We start from the raw sequence: 14,292 nt of genomic DNA, 5'->3' as shown, positions 1-14,292 counted from the left end.
CGTGGATCTGACCAACCTGTAGCTCATCACTTCAAGGAACTACATTACAGCTTGGCATCGATCCGCTACAAAATGATTGACATGGTACCCGAAAGTGTTAGAGGTGGTAATCATGGACGTATTCTACTACAAAAAGAAGCACGGTTGATCCACACTTTGCAAACGGTCAAACCGTTTGGTTTGAATGAGATGCTTTTATATACGTGCTTCCTGTGATATTTCTTTGCTTTACTCATATCTTCGACAGGTCTCATTAATGCATTATTTATGTTAGTTAGTAATTGGGCTGTGCTCTGCTATTCTTGTGTCTCATCACACTATCGTTACTATATTGTTATTGATATACAATTTAAACCTATGTAGTTTTGCTAAATATAATTTAGTTTTATAGTTACTGGCACAGGATACAGGTCATTTATTAAGATGCCTATGGCTTTCATTACATTTTAAATGTAACACTATGTTACAGTGTAAACTATGTTACACTATGCTTCAGACAGTTTGAGCACAGACCCGTCTCCCTCATGCTGTTTTTCTATGCACCCCTGGGAAATGGTCATTGGGTTGACGCCACTTAGGTTGACAGTCATTAGGTCGACCACTATAGGTCGACATGCACTAGGTCGACAGGGTCACTAGGTCAACATGGTCATTAGGTCGATGTGTACTAGGTCGACAGGTCATAAGGTCAACATGAGTTTTTCACATATTTTGTTTTACATTTTTGGACTTTTTCATACTTTATGATCCACTTGGACTACAATTGGGAAAGGTAACCTGTGCCGAGCACAGCGGTAACAGAGCGAGGCACCCTGCCCGAAGCATGGCGAGTAAAGTGAGCCATGCAAGGGGACACGGTGCACTAATTGGGGTTCCCCGTCACTTTACAAAGAAAATGACACAAAAAAAAGTTAAAAAACTCATGTCAACCTTTTGACCTGTCGACCTATTACATGTCGACCTAATGACCATGTCGACCTAGTGACCCTGTCGACCTAATGCATGTTGACCAATAGTGGTCAACCTAATGACTGTCAACCTAAGTTGTGTCGACCCAACGACCCATACCCGCACCGCTGACTTGCTGTCTAATATACATCACGTCTTTTCCCCAGCTTCATTTGTTACTATGATGAAGGTAGTTACTCACTTAATGCAACGCCGCCTGGAGATGCCGGGTCGCCGGCGCTGGCGGGAGCAAGTTACGTCACCGGATCCCCAGGAGCGCAGTGGATGGTCCTTGCACGTGGTGATTCTGGTAGTGTATATATTTATGTTTTGTGTGTAATGCAGTTTGTCTTGATAAAAGGGCATTGGCCCTGAAACGTTGACATCTACAACTGTGTCACGTGTCTGTCATAGCCTCCATGAGTGCCAGCCATTCTTTGTTTTCTCTCTCCCTCTCTCTATATCTATCTATCTATCTATCTATCTATCTATCTATCTATCTATCTATCTATCTATCTATCTATCTATCTATCTATCTATCCACATACACAATGTAGATACTTGGCACTCTGTTACCAGTACACATACAGCATGTCCAGTGCCTTCCATAGCCGTGTAAGCAATATATCAAAGTTGATAGGCAGCACTCCCAGGACTTATAGCAGGAAAAGAAACGAGATCACCCTGTTCTTTGAGCTTAACGTTTCGGTTTTATTAACCGTCTTCAGAAGCAACAATGAAGCAAAAACAACATCTTAGCTTTATACAATAATAAAAGACACCACCTGTGCAATCGCTCACTGAGTCCCGTGGACCTGTTTCCAGAAGCGTCATCAATTGCGGACCATTCAGCCCCGTCAATGGCGCATACCGGCTAACGTGTTCCCATCACCATGGTAACTAGACACATACAACAAAGGAGGCATGCTAAACTATGTAGCGATGTAAAAACATAATGGAAAACTTTACGGAGAAATATACAACAGTTCATGAAAACAGCACATATTTATAGCGGACCCAACCTCTAAAAGGTAATACTCTCCCTGCCGGTAAGAGTTGTGCTGCACTGGGAAGCTACATGCAAAACTAGTAGAGGCATAGCCTGCTAGACGCACCCATGTCCAAGCTGACCACTGGTTTGTGCCTTCGGCCTGTGTTGGTATCCCGATGAGCCGCAGCGTTGTCCCGTAAGCCGCTGGCGCGGTGTGAGGTCCCGGTTCCCAGTGCAGCACAGCTCTTACCAGCAGGGAGAGATTGGAGCATTTACTTTGTATACATCATGTGATAACCAGTCCACACGGGTGAGAACCTCTGTACGAGTCTCATTCATTTAATGTGGATTCTATGTCACAGTGATCCTATGTGTTAATGTGGATCCTCCGTTAAAGGGATGTTACTTGTTTTAAATATAAGTGATTTGCACTATGTGCGCCCCCTCCTTTTGTTTCTGCATCTAGAATATATATATATATATACAGTATGTTTAACATTGAAATTACCCCATATATATATTCTCTCTCTCTCTCCCTCTCTCTCTCTCCCTCCCTTTCCCAGCATCTGTGAAAGGTGACTCTACCTGCCGTAATGTGTAAAAGGGGACTTCACCTGGTGTAATGTGTAAATGGGGGCTCTTCCTGCCATAATGTGTGACAGGGGCTCTACCTGGAGTAATGTAGAAAATGGGGCTCTACCTGGTGTAATGTGTAAAAGGGTGCTCTACCTGGCATAATTTGTAAAAGGGGGATCTACCTGGTGTAATTTGTACAAGGGGCCTCTACCTGGAACAATGTGTGACAGGGGCTCTACCTGGAATAATGTGTGACAGGGGCTCTACCTGGTGTAGTGTGTAAAAGAGGACTCTACCTGGCAGTAATGTGAAAAAGAGGACTCTACCTGGCAGTAATGTCTGACAAGGGACTCTACCTGGCGTTATGTGTAAAAGGGGGCTGTACCTGGAATAATGTGTGACAGTGTCTCCACCTGGAGTAATGTGCAAAAAGGGGCTCTACCTGGTGTAATGTGTAAGAGGCTCTTCTGTGTGGTGTAATGGAGACACTGTGCAGCATAATATGATTTGGTATTATTTTGTGACCACACCCCTTCCCCATGATGCCACACCCATATTTTTTGACGCGCGCCTACAGCGCACACTGGCCCTATTTTAAATGGGGGGGGCACCAATTCTCTTTCTGGCACAGGGCATCAAAAGTCTACTTACGCATCTGCAAGAAAGTAACGGGGCTGGGAGGTTCCTCTGTGAGTGGAAGCTGCTGGAAGATCACAGTGGACATTATTGACTGGTCGCATCAGATGCGACCATGTCAGGAAAAGCCCATCCTAGTGTGGTCACATCTGATTAGACCATGCCAGACAAGTGGTTAATACTGTTGGTAGAGTGTTTTGGGCTATCTGGTGCAGTGACGTCAGTCCACACACTTAGTGACAAAAACAGTAATGCAGGATTATTTAGTGTACACAGGTGACTCAGATGTAATACTGATAGCGGTAATCAGGAGCCCATATATCACACAAGGTAACAGAATTAGGTAGTGGTAATTATCAGGAGATGTCTGTGGTGGTAAAGGATGGAGGACTGCACAACCGTGCAGTCTGACTCCTGCTGTAGAGAAGATTATGCATGCACTGGACACTGTGAGGGATATTCAATTGTTTGAAAAGTCCGTTGAGTGTCTTTTTTTCCCTGTCTATTAAAACAGACACCCAACTGACTTTTCAAACAATTGAATATCTCCCTGTGAGTCTCTGTAGCTGAGATCTGCTCCAAGTCTCAGCTCTGCACACTTGTACACCAGGACTCTGTCTCTCAGTCTCTCTGTGTGTCACACTCTCCTCACTCTCTGACTGAGATGGAGGAACAGGAACTACATCATATAACTCCGCCTCCAAGTGACTCTTGGCACTACAGGTCTAACACTAGGTCATAGGTCTGCAAACACAGTCCTCATTACCCCACACAGTGCATGTTTTGCAGGTCTCCTCACAGAATCACAAGTGAAATAATTAACTTCACCTGCGGACCTTTTAAAATGTGTCTGTGAGTAATTAATACACCTGTGCACCTGCTGGGTTACCTGCAAAACATACACTGCGGGGTAAATTTACTAACATTCGTAATTTTCCGTTTGAGGTCAAAGTTCAATCACGAATGACATCGAAAGTATAAATATGCAACTTTTTGAATTTATTACGACTAATTTACTAAACTGCTGTATTCTGCATTTTCGGTTTTTCCGATGTCAATGTCATTCGTTTTTTTAGGCAGTGTTTTACGTGAGTGACTTGTAAAACACTGCCGACTTTAATACAATGAATCTCGGCCGGATCTGAGAGATCTGTGCTGGGCTTCATTGTGCACCTTGTAAAAAAACTAAAAAAATGTTTAAACTTTAAAAAAAAATTGCGTGGGGTCCCCCCTCCTAAGCCAAACCAGCCTCGGGCTCTTTGAGCCGGTCCTGGTTGCAAAAATATGGGGAAAAAATTGACAGGGGTTCCCCCATATTTAAACAACCAGCACCGGGCTCTGCGCCTGGTCCTGGTTCCAAAAATACGGGGGACAAAAAGCGTAGGGGTCCCCCATATTTTTGAAACCAGAACCGGGCTCCACTAGCTGGACAGATAATGCCACAGCCGGGGGTCACTTTTATACAGCGCCCTGCGGCCGTGGCATTAAATACCCAACTAGTCACCCCTGGCCGGGGTACCCTGGAGGAGTGGGAACCCCTTCAATCAAGGGGTCCCCCCCTCCAGCCACCCAAGGGCCAGGGGTGAAGCCCGAGGCTGTCCCCCCTATCCAAGGGCTGCGGATGGGGGGCTGATAGCCTTTGTTGAAAGTGTTGAATATTGTTTTTAGTAGCAGTACTACAAGTCCCAAGCAAGCCTCCCCCGCAAGCTGGTACTTGGAGAACCACAAGTACCAGCATGCGGAGGAAAACCGGGCCCGCTGGTACCCGTAGTACTACTACTAAAAAAAGACCCCAATAAAAACATAAGACACACACCTTGAAAGTATAACTTTAATACATACATACACACCTCCATATAGACATACTTACCTTATTGTTCACACGAGGGTCGGTCCTCTTCTCCATGTAGAATCCATGGTGTACCTGTTGAAAAAATTATACTCACAAAATCCAGGGTAGAAGCCTCTTCTTCTTGTAATCCATTTGTAATCCTCGTACTTGTCAAAATAAAAAAACGGACACCCGACCTCGAACTGAAAGGGGCCCCATGTTTTCACATGGGACCCCTTTCCCCAAATGCCAGAAACCCCCTCTGACTTATGTCTAAGTGGGTTTCTTCAGCCAATCAGGGAGCGCCACGTTGTGGCACCCTCCTGATTGGCTGTGTGCTCCTGTACTGTCTGACAGGCGGCACACGGCAGTGTTACAATGAAGCGCCTATGCGCTCCATTGTAACCAATGGTGGGATCTTTTTGTGGTCAGCGGTTGACCGAAAGTAACCTCACAGCTGACCACAAAGTTCCCACCATTGGTTATAATGGAGCGCATAGGCGCTACATTGTAACACTGCCGTGTGCCGCCTGTCAGACAGTACAGGAGCACACAGCCGATCAGGAGGGTGCCACAACGTGGCGCTCCCTGATTGGCTGAAGAAACCCTCTTAGACATAAGTCAGAGGGGGTTTCTGGCATTCGGGGAAAGGGGTCCCATGTGAAAACATGGGGCCCCTTTCAGTTCGAGGTCGGCTGTCCGTTTTTTTATTTTGACAAGTACGAGGATTACAAATGGATTACAAGAAGAAGAGGCTTCTACCCTGGATTTTGTGAGTATAATTTTTTCAACAGGTACACCATGGATTCTACATGGAGAAGAGGACCGACCCTCGTGTGAACATAAGGTAAGTATGTGTATATGGTGGTGTGGATGTATGTATTAAAGTTATACTTTCAAGGTGTGTGTCTTATGTTTTTATTGGGGTCTTTTTTTAGTAGTAGTACTACAGGTACCAGCGGGCCCGGTTTTCCGCCGCATGCTGGTACTTGTGGTTCTCCAAGTACCAGCTTACGGGGGAGGCTTGCTGGGACTTGTAGTACTGCTACTAAAAACAATATTCATTTTTTTACACAATGGCTATCAGCCTCCCATCCGCAGCCCATTGATGGGGGGACAGCCTCGGGCTTCACCCCTTGCCCTTGGGTGGCTGGAGGGGGGGGACCCCTTGATTGAAGGGGTTCCCACTCCTCCAGGGTACCCCGGCCAGGGGTGACTAGTTGGGTATTTAATGCCACGGTCGCAGGGCGCTGTATAAAAGTGACCCCCGGCTGTGGCATTATCTGTCCAGCTAGTGGAGCCCGGTGCTGGTTTCAAAAATACGGGGGACCCCTACGCTTTTTGTCCCCCGTATTTTTGGAACCAGGACCAGGCGCAGAGCCCGGTGCTGGTTGTTTAAATATGGGGGAACCCCTGTCAATTTTTTTCCCATATTTTTGCAACCAGGACCGGCTCAAAGAGCCCGAGGCTGGTTTGGCTTAGGAGGGGGGACCCCACGCAATTTTTTCCCTAAAAATGAACACTTTCCCATCCCCTTCCCACTGATAAACATGCACGGATCTCATGGATCCCTGCATGCCTATCCAAACACGGGATAAAAAAGCAGGTCTGTTTTTTTTTAGCACTTTTTTACGAATTGTATTTCTGCACGGCAGTGTTTGGCTATTGTCGGCAGTGTTTGTGATTTGCACTTTTTAGTAAATTCCCGATTTCTACCAAATTGCAGGCGTATTTGACCGATGGTGTATTGATTCGTGATTTTTTCCTAGGACTTCCAAAATATTACGAATGCCCTCATCACTGCCGTGATTTTTGCTTAGTAAATTACCGAGATGACACTTTGAAGAAAAAACGGCATCTCAGTCAAAATCGGGACCTTAGTAAATATACCCCTGTGTGGGGTAATGAGGGCCGAGTTTGCAGACCTATGCACTAGGGGGGTCATTCCGAGTTGATCGCTCGCTAGCAGTTTTTAGCAGTCATGCAAACGCTATGCCGCCACCCACTGGGAGTGTATTTTAGTTTAGCAGAAGTGCAAACGGTTGTATCGCAGAGCGGCTACAACATTTTTTTGTGTAGTTTCAGAGTAGCTTAAAACCTACTCAGCGCTTGCAATCACTTCAGACTATTCAGTTCCGGATTTGATGTCACAAACCCGCCCAGTGTTCGCCCAGCCACGCCTGCGTTTTTCCTGGCACGCCTGTGTTTTTCCGCACACTCCCTGAAAACGGTCAGTTGACACCCAGAAACGCCCACTTCATGTCAATCACTCTGCGGCAAGCAGTGCGGCTGAAATGCATCGCTAGACTCTGTGCAAAACTGCATCGTTCGTTGTGCCCGTATGTCGCGCGTGCGCATTGCGATGCATGCGCAGAACTGCTGTTTTTTAGCCTGATCGCTGCGCTGCGAACAAATGCAGCTGGCGATCAACTTGGAATGACCCCCTTGGTGATGCACCCTTAGACTGATACACAGAAGGAGACAGGTACAAAGCGCACCATGGGGGTCATTCCGAGTTGTTCGCTCGTTGCCGATTTTCGCAACGGAGCGATTAAGGCAAAAATGTGCATGCGCATGGTACGCAGTGTGCATGCGCTAAATATTTTAGCACAAAACTTAGTAGATTTACTCACGTCCGAACGAAGAATTTTCATCGTTGAAGTGATCGGAGTGTGATTGACAGGAAGTGGGTGTTTCTGGGTGGAAACTGACCATTTTCTGGGAGTGTGTGGAAAAACGCAGGCGTGCCAGGATAAAACGCGGGAGTGTCTGGAGAAACGTGGGAGTGGCTGGCCGAACGCAGGGCGTGTTTGTGACGTCAAACCAGGAACGAAACGGGCTGAGCTGATCGCAGTGTAGGAGTAAGTCTCGAGCTACTCAGAAACTGCTAAGAATTATTTAATCGCAATTCTGATACTCTTTTGTTCGCTATTCTGCTAAGCTAAGATACACTCCCAGATGGCGGCGGCCTAGCGTGTGCAATGCTGCTAAAATCTGCTAGCGAGCGAACAACTCGGAATGACCACCCATATCCTAACAAATACTGGCCCTCATTCCGAGTTGTTCGCTCGCAAGCTGCTTTTAGCAGCTTTGCACACGCTAAGCCGCCGCCTACTGGGAGTGAATCTTAGCATAGTAAAATTGCGAACGAAAGATTAGCAGAATTGCGAATAGACACTTCTTAGCAGTTTCCGAGTAGCTCCACACTTACTCGGCAACTGCGATCAGTTCAGTCAGTTTCGTTCCTGGTTTGACGTCACAAACACTCCCAGCGTTCGCCCAGACACTCCCCCGTTTCTTCAGACACTCCCGCATTTTCCCCAGAAACGGCAGCGTTTTTTCACACACACCCATAAAACGGCCAGTTTCCGCCCACAAACACCCACTTCCTGTCAATCACATTACGATCACCAGAACGAAGAAAAAAACCTTGTAATGCCGTGAGTAAAATTCCTAACTGCATAGCAAATTTACTTGGCGCAGTCGCAGTGCGAACATTGCGCATGCGCAATTAGCGGAAAATCGCTGCGATGCGAAGAAAATTACCGAGCGAACAACTCGGAATGACCACCACTGTGTAGAGTTCTACGATTATATTTACTGAAGATTGTTTTACAAAGCCACTGAGTGTCAGCTGCATTAAGAGCAGGATAGAAAAATGCTGTAGTAAGTAATACACACAAAACAAGCCTGTATTACTATTGTGCTTTTAAACCTGAACCTCCAAACCGAATAAAATCATTAGTTTAGCAAAACTGATCTTTAGTAAATAAATAAACCTCTAGTGTTACTTGTCTATGTGTTGCTTATAGATTACAGCTATAATTATTATTACAACTAATGATTTGTGATGCACCAAAATAGATTTCTTACAAGGCATTCTAGCACATACTCAGATATTTTGAACACTTACACGGACACACAAAGGGAACAGTGTTGAACATGCCAAATACATATATAAACTAGAGATGAGCGGGTTCGGTTCCTCGGAATCCGAACCCCCCCGAACTTCACCCATTTTACACGGGTCCGAGGCAGACTCGGATCCTCCCGCCTTGCTCGGTAAGCCTGAGCGTGCCCGAACGTCATCATCCCGCTGTCGGATTCTCGCGAGATTCGTATTCTATATAAGAAGCCGCGCGTCGCCGCCATTTTCACTCGTGCATTGGAGATGATAGGGAGAGGAGGTGGCTGGCGTTCTCTCAGTTGTGTTCAGGGTGCTGCAAATATCTGTGCTCAGTGTGCTGCAAATATCTGTGCTCAGTGTGCTGCAAATATCTGTGCTCAGTGTGCTGAAAATATCTGTGCTCAGTGTGCTTGCAAATATCTGTGCTCAGTGTGCTGAAAATATCTACGTTTTCTGCCTGAAAAACGCTCCATATCTGTGCTGCATTGTAGTATATAGTAGGAGGACAGTGCAGAATTTTGCTGACCAGTGACCACCAGTATTATATCAGTACGGTACAGTAGTCCACTGCTCTACCTATCTCTGTGTCGTCAAGTATACTATCCATCCATACCTGTGGTGCATTTTAGTTGTTGTGCGCAGTAGTAGGAGGACAGTGCATAATTTTGCTGACCACCAGTATATAATATATAGCAGTACGGTACAGTAGTCCACTGCTCTACCTACCTCTGTGTCGTCAAGTATACTATCCATCCATACCTGTGGTGCATTTAAGTTTTGCGCAGTAGTAGGAGGACAGTGCATAATTCTGCTGACCACCAGTATATAATATATAGCAGTACGGTACAGTAGTCCACTGCTCTACCTACCTCTGTGTCGTCAAGTATACTATCCATCGATACCTGTGGTGCATTTAAGTTTTGCGCAGTAGCAGGAGGACAGTGCATAATTTTGCTGACCACCAGTATATAATATATAGCAGTACGGTACAGTAGTCCACTGCTCTACCTACCTCTGTGTCGTCAAGTATACTATCCATCCATACCTGTGGTGCATTTTAGTTGTTGTGCGCAGTAGTAGGAGGACAGTTCATAATTTTGCTGACCACCAGTATATAATATATAGCAGTACGGTACAGTAGTCCACTGCTCTACCTACCTCTGTGTCGTCAAGTATACTATCCATCCATACCTGTGGTGCATTTTAGTTGTTGTGCGCAGTAGTAGGAGGACAGTGCATAATTTTGCTGACCACCAGTATATAATATATAGCAGTACGGTACACTAGTCCATTGCTCTACCTACCTCTGTGTCGTCAAGTATACTATACATCCATACCTGTGGTGCATTTTAGTTGTTGTGCGCAGTAGTAGGAGGACAGTGCAGAATTTTGCTGACCACCAGTATATAATATATAGCAGTACAGTACAGTAGTCCACTGCTCTACCTACCTCTGTGTCGTCAAGTATACTATCCATTCATACCTGTGGTGCATTTTAGTTGTTGTGCGCAGTAGTAGGAGGACAGTGCATAATTTTGCTGACCACCAGTATATAATATATAGCAGTACGGTACAGTAGTCCACTGCTCTACCTACCTCTGTGTCGTCAAGTATACTATCCATCCATACCTGTGGTGCATTTTAGTTGTTGTGTGCAGTAGAAGGAGGACAGTGCAGAATTTTGCTGACCACCAGTATATAATATATAGCAGTACGGTACAGTAGGCAATTGCTATTGATATATTACTGGCATATAATTCCACACATTAAAAAATGGAGAACAAAAATGTGGAGGGTAAAATAGGGAAAGATCAAGATACACTTCCACCTCGTGCTGAAGCTGCTGCCACTAGTCATGGCCGAGACGTTGAAATGCCATCAACGTCGTCTGCCAAGGCCGATGCCCAATGTCATAGTAGAGAGCATGTAAAATCCAAAAAACAAAAGTTCAGTAAAATAACCCAAAAATCAAAATTAAAAGCGTCTGACGAGAAGCGTAAACTTGCCAATATGCCATATACGACACGGAGTAGCAAGGAACGGCTGAGGCCCTGGCCTATGTTCATGGCTAGTGGTTCAGATTCACATGAGGATGGAAGCACTCATCCTCTCGTTAGAAAACTGCAGTCCCACTCCTAGATGGGCCAGGTGTTTGTGTCGGCCACTTGGGTCGCTTAGCTTAGTCACACAGCGACCTTGGTGCACCTCTTTTTTTCTTTGCATCATGTGCTGTTTGGAGACTATTTTTTGAACTGCCATCCTGTCTGACACTGCAGTGCCACTCCTAGATGGGCCAGGTGTTTGTGTCGGCCAGTTGGGTCGCTTAGCTTAGTCACACAGCTACCTCATTGCACCTCTTTTTTTCTTTGCATCATGTGCTGTTTGGGGACTATTTTTTAAATCTGCCATCCTGTCTGACACTGCAGTGCCACTCCTAGATGGGCCAGGTGTTTGTGTCGGCCACTTGGGTCGCTTAGCTTAGCCACACAGCTACCTGATTGCACCTCTTTTTTTCTTTGCATCATGTGCTGTTTGGGGACTATTTTTTAAATCTGCCATCCTGTCTGACACTGCAGTGCCACTCCTAGATGGGCCAGGTGTTTGTGTCGGCCACTTGGGTCGCTTAGCTTAGCCACACAGCTACCTCATTGCACCTCTTTTTTCTTTGCATCATGTGCTGTTTGGGGACTATTTTTTAAATCTGCCATCCTGTCTGACACTGCAGTGCCACTCCTAGATGGGCCAGGTGTTTGTGTCGGCCACTTGGGTCGCTTAGCTTAGCCACACAGCTACCTCATTGCACCTCTTTTTTCTTTGCATCATGTGCTGTTTGGGGACTATTTTTTAAATCTGCCATCCTGTCTGACACTGCAGTGCCACTCCTAGATGGGCCAGGTGTTTGTGTCGGCCACTTGGGTCGTTTAGCTTAGTCGCACAGCGACCTTGGTGCACCTCTTTTTTTCTTTGCATCATGTGCTGTTTGGGGACTATTTTTTAAATCTGCCATCCTGTCTGACACTGCAGTGCCACTCCTAGATGGGCCAGGTGTTTGTGTCGGCCACTTGGGTCGCTTAGCTTAGTCACACAGCTACCTCATTGCACCTCTTTTTTTCTTTGCATCATGTGCTGTTTGGGGACTATTTTTTAAATCTGCCATCCTGTCTGACACTGAAGTGCCACTCCTAGATGGGCCAGGTGTTTGTGTCGGCCACTTGGGTCGCTTAGCTTAGCCACACAGCTACCTCATTGCACCTCTTTTTTTCTTTGCATCATGTGCTGTTTGGGGACTATTTTTTAAATCTGCCATCCTGTCTGACACTGCAGTGCCACTCCTAGATGGGCCAGGTGTTTGTGTCGGCCACTTGGGTCGCTTAGCTTAGTCACACAGCGACCTTGGTGCACCTCTTTTTTTCTTTGCATCATGTGCTGTTTGGGGGCTATTTTTTTAAGTGCCATCCTGTCTGACACTGCAGTGCCACTCCTAGATGCGCCAGGTGTTTGTGTCGGCCACTTGGGTCGCTTAACTTAGTCATTCAGCGACCTCGGTGCAAATTTTAGGACTAAAAATAATATTGTGAGGTGTGAGGTGTTCAGAATAGACTGGAAATGAGTGGAAAATATGGTTATTGAGGTTAATAATACTATGGGATCAAAATTACCCCCAAATTCTATGATTTAAGCTGTTTTTGAGGGTTTTTTGTAAAAAAACACCCGAATCCAAAACACACCCGAATCCTACAAAAAATTTTCAGGGATGTTTTTCCAAAACGCGTCCGAATCAAAAACACGGCCGCGGAACCGAATCCAAAACCAAAACACAAAACCCGAAAAATGTCCGGTGCACATCACATAAATACACAAAGCAGATTCCATTACTAAGCAGTTAGGAACCATGCAGACACTTTTTGGCCTGACTGACAGGCTGCGGCCGTTTGGGGGTGGGGAAGGGGCAGCCAGAGCCGGCCCTAACCAATATGATGCCCTAGGCAAGATTTTGGCTGGTGCCCCCTAGCACCACCGCTAGTTCCGCCTCTGACCCTGCACCCCTTTCCCAGCACCATCACCCCCCACCCATAGCAGTCCCTTTTTTTTTCCACTTCCTCCTGTAATTTAAATAAGAACAGTGTGCACATTCGGCGCACAACCCAAAAAGGTATGTGTATGTGTTACAATAGTACCCCCAATTCAACTTATGCCTCACAGTAGCGCAACTTTATTCACAATTTATCATGCGATAGTGTCCCTTATTCACATTACATCACACAGTAGTACCCCTTTACCTTATATACGTTACTACTCACAGTAGTGTCCCTCATTCACATAACATCATACTGAATTGCTCCTTGTTCACATTACACCACACCATATTGCTCTTTATACTCATTACCCCACACCATATTGCTCCTTATTCACATTACACCACTCCATATTGCTCTTTATTCACATTAGGCCACACAGTAGTGCACTTTCTATACGTTATGCCACACATTGGTAATGCATTTATACACATAATACCACACAGTAATGCCCCTTACACATATGACACACATTATTAATGTCCTTATAAACATAATGCGCCTTGCACATGACACATTATGCCAACCCTTATTAATGCCCTTATGCACATAATTTCCCTTACACATATGCCGCACATTGTTAATGCCCATAATGACACACATAATGTCCCTTACACATATGCCGCACATTATTAATGCCCTTATTCACTTAATGACTCACATAGTGCCCCTTACACATGTTACACATTATTAATGCCCTTATACACATAATGACACATATAGTTCCTGGCGTGAGTCAACTGGCAGCTGTGCTAACGTCAGGTGCCTATTTTTTATGAAAATGCACCTTATTTGCATTGCTATGTGGCTAGGATGCACAAGCAGCTTCTGTTGATTAAAATGATATGTGGCATGCCTATATACTGTGTGCAACTGTGGCTGTATCTGCATACAAAATGCTACACACAGAATATAGGCATGCCACATATCATTTTAATCAGCAGAAGCTGCTTGTGCCCCTAGGCATGCCAGATGCCCTAGGCAATTGCCTAGTTTGCCTATGCCTAAGGCCGGCTCTGGGGGCAGCGATGGGAAGCATCTGCCTCTGTTTTGTGGGAGTGTGGTGACCAGTGTCTGGCCTCTGCAGCTTTAATTCCCCGGCCATCCTGAGTAACCTGAGGGTAAGATGGCCAGTGTTCACGCCGAGTGTCTTCAGACGCAGCAGTGGAGCACACAAGCGTGCAGGAGGCGTCTACTAACACAAAACGCAGTATTTGTATATTTTTGCACAGCCGCTGCATTCATCTCTGAATCACAACTCTCCTTAAAGTGTTTCTTTTAACATCCATTACTAATTCAGCTGAAGCCACTGAAGTTGTACGATCAA

This window comes from Pseudophryne corroboree, chromosome 6, assembly GCF_028390025.1.
Source record: "Pseudophryne corroboree isolate aPseCor3 chromosome 6, aPseCor3.hap2, whole genome shotgun sequence".
Lineage (NCBI taxonomy): Eukaryota > Metazoa > Chordata > Amphibia > Anura > Myobatrachidae > Pseudophryne > Pseudophryne corroboree.
Note: the sequence above shows the minus strand (reverse complement) of the source record.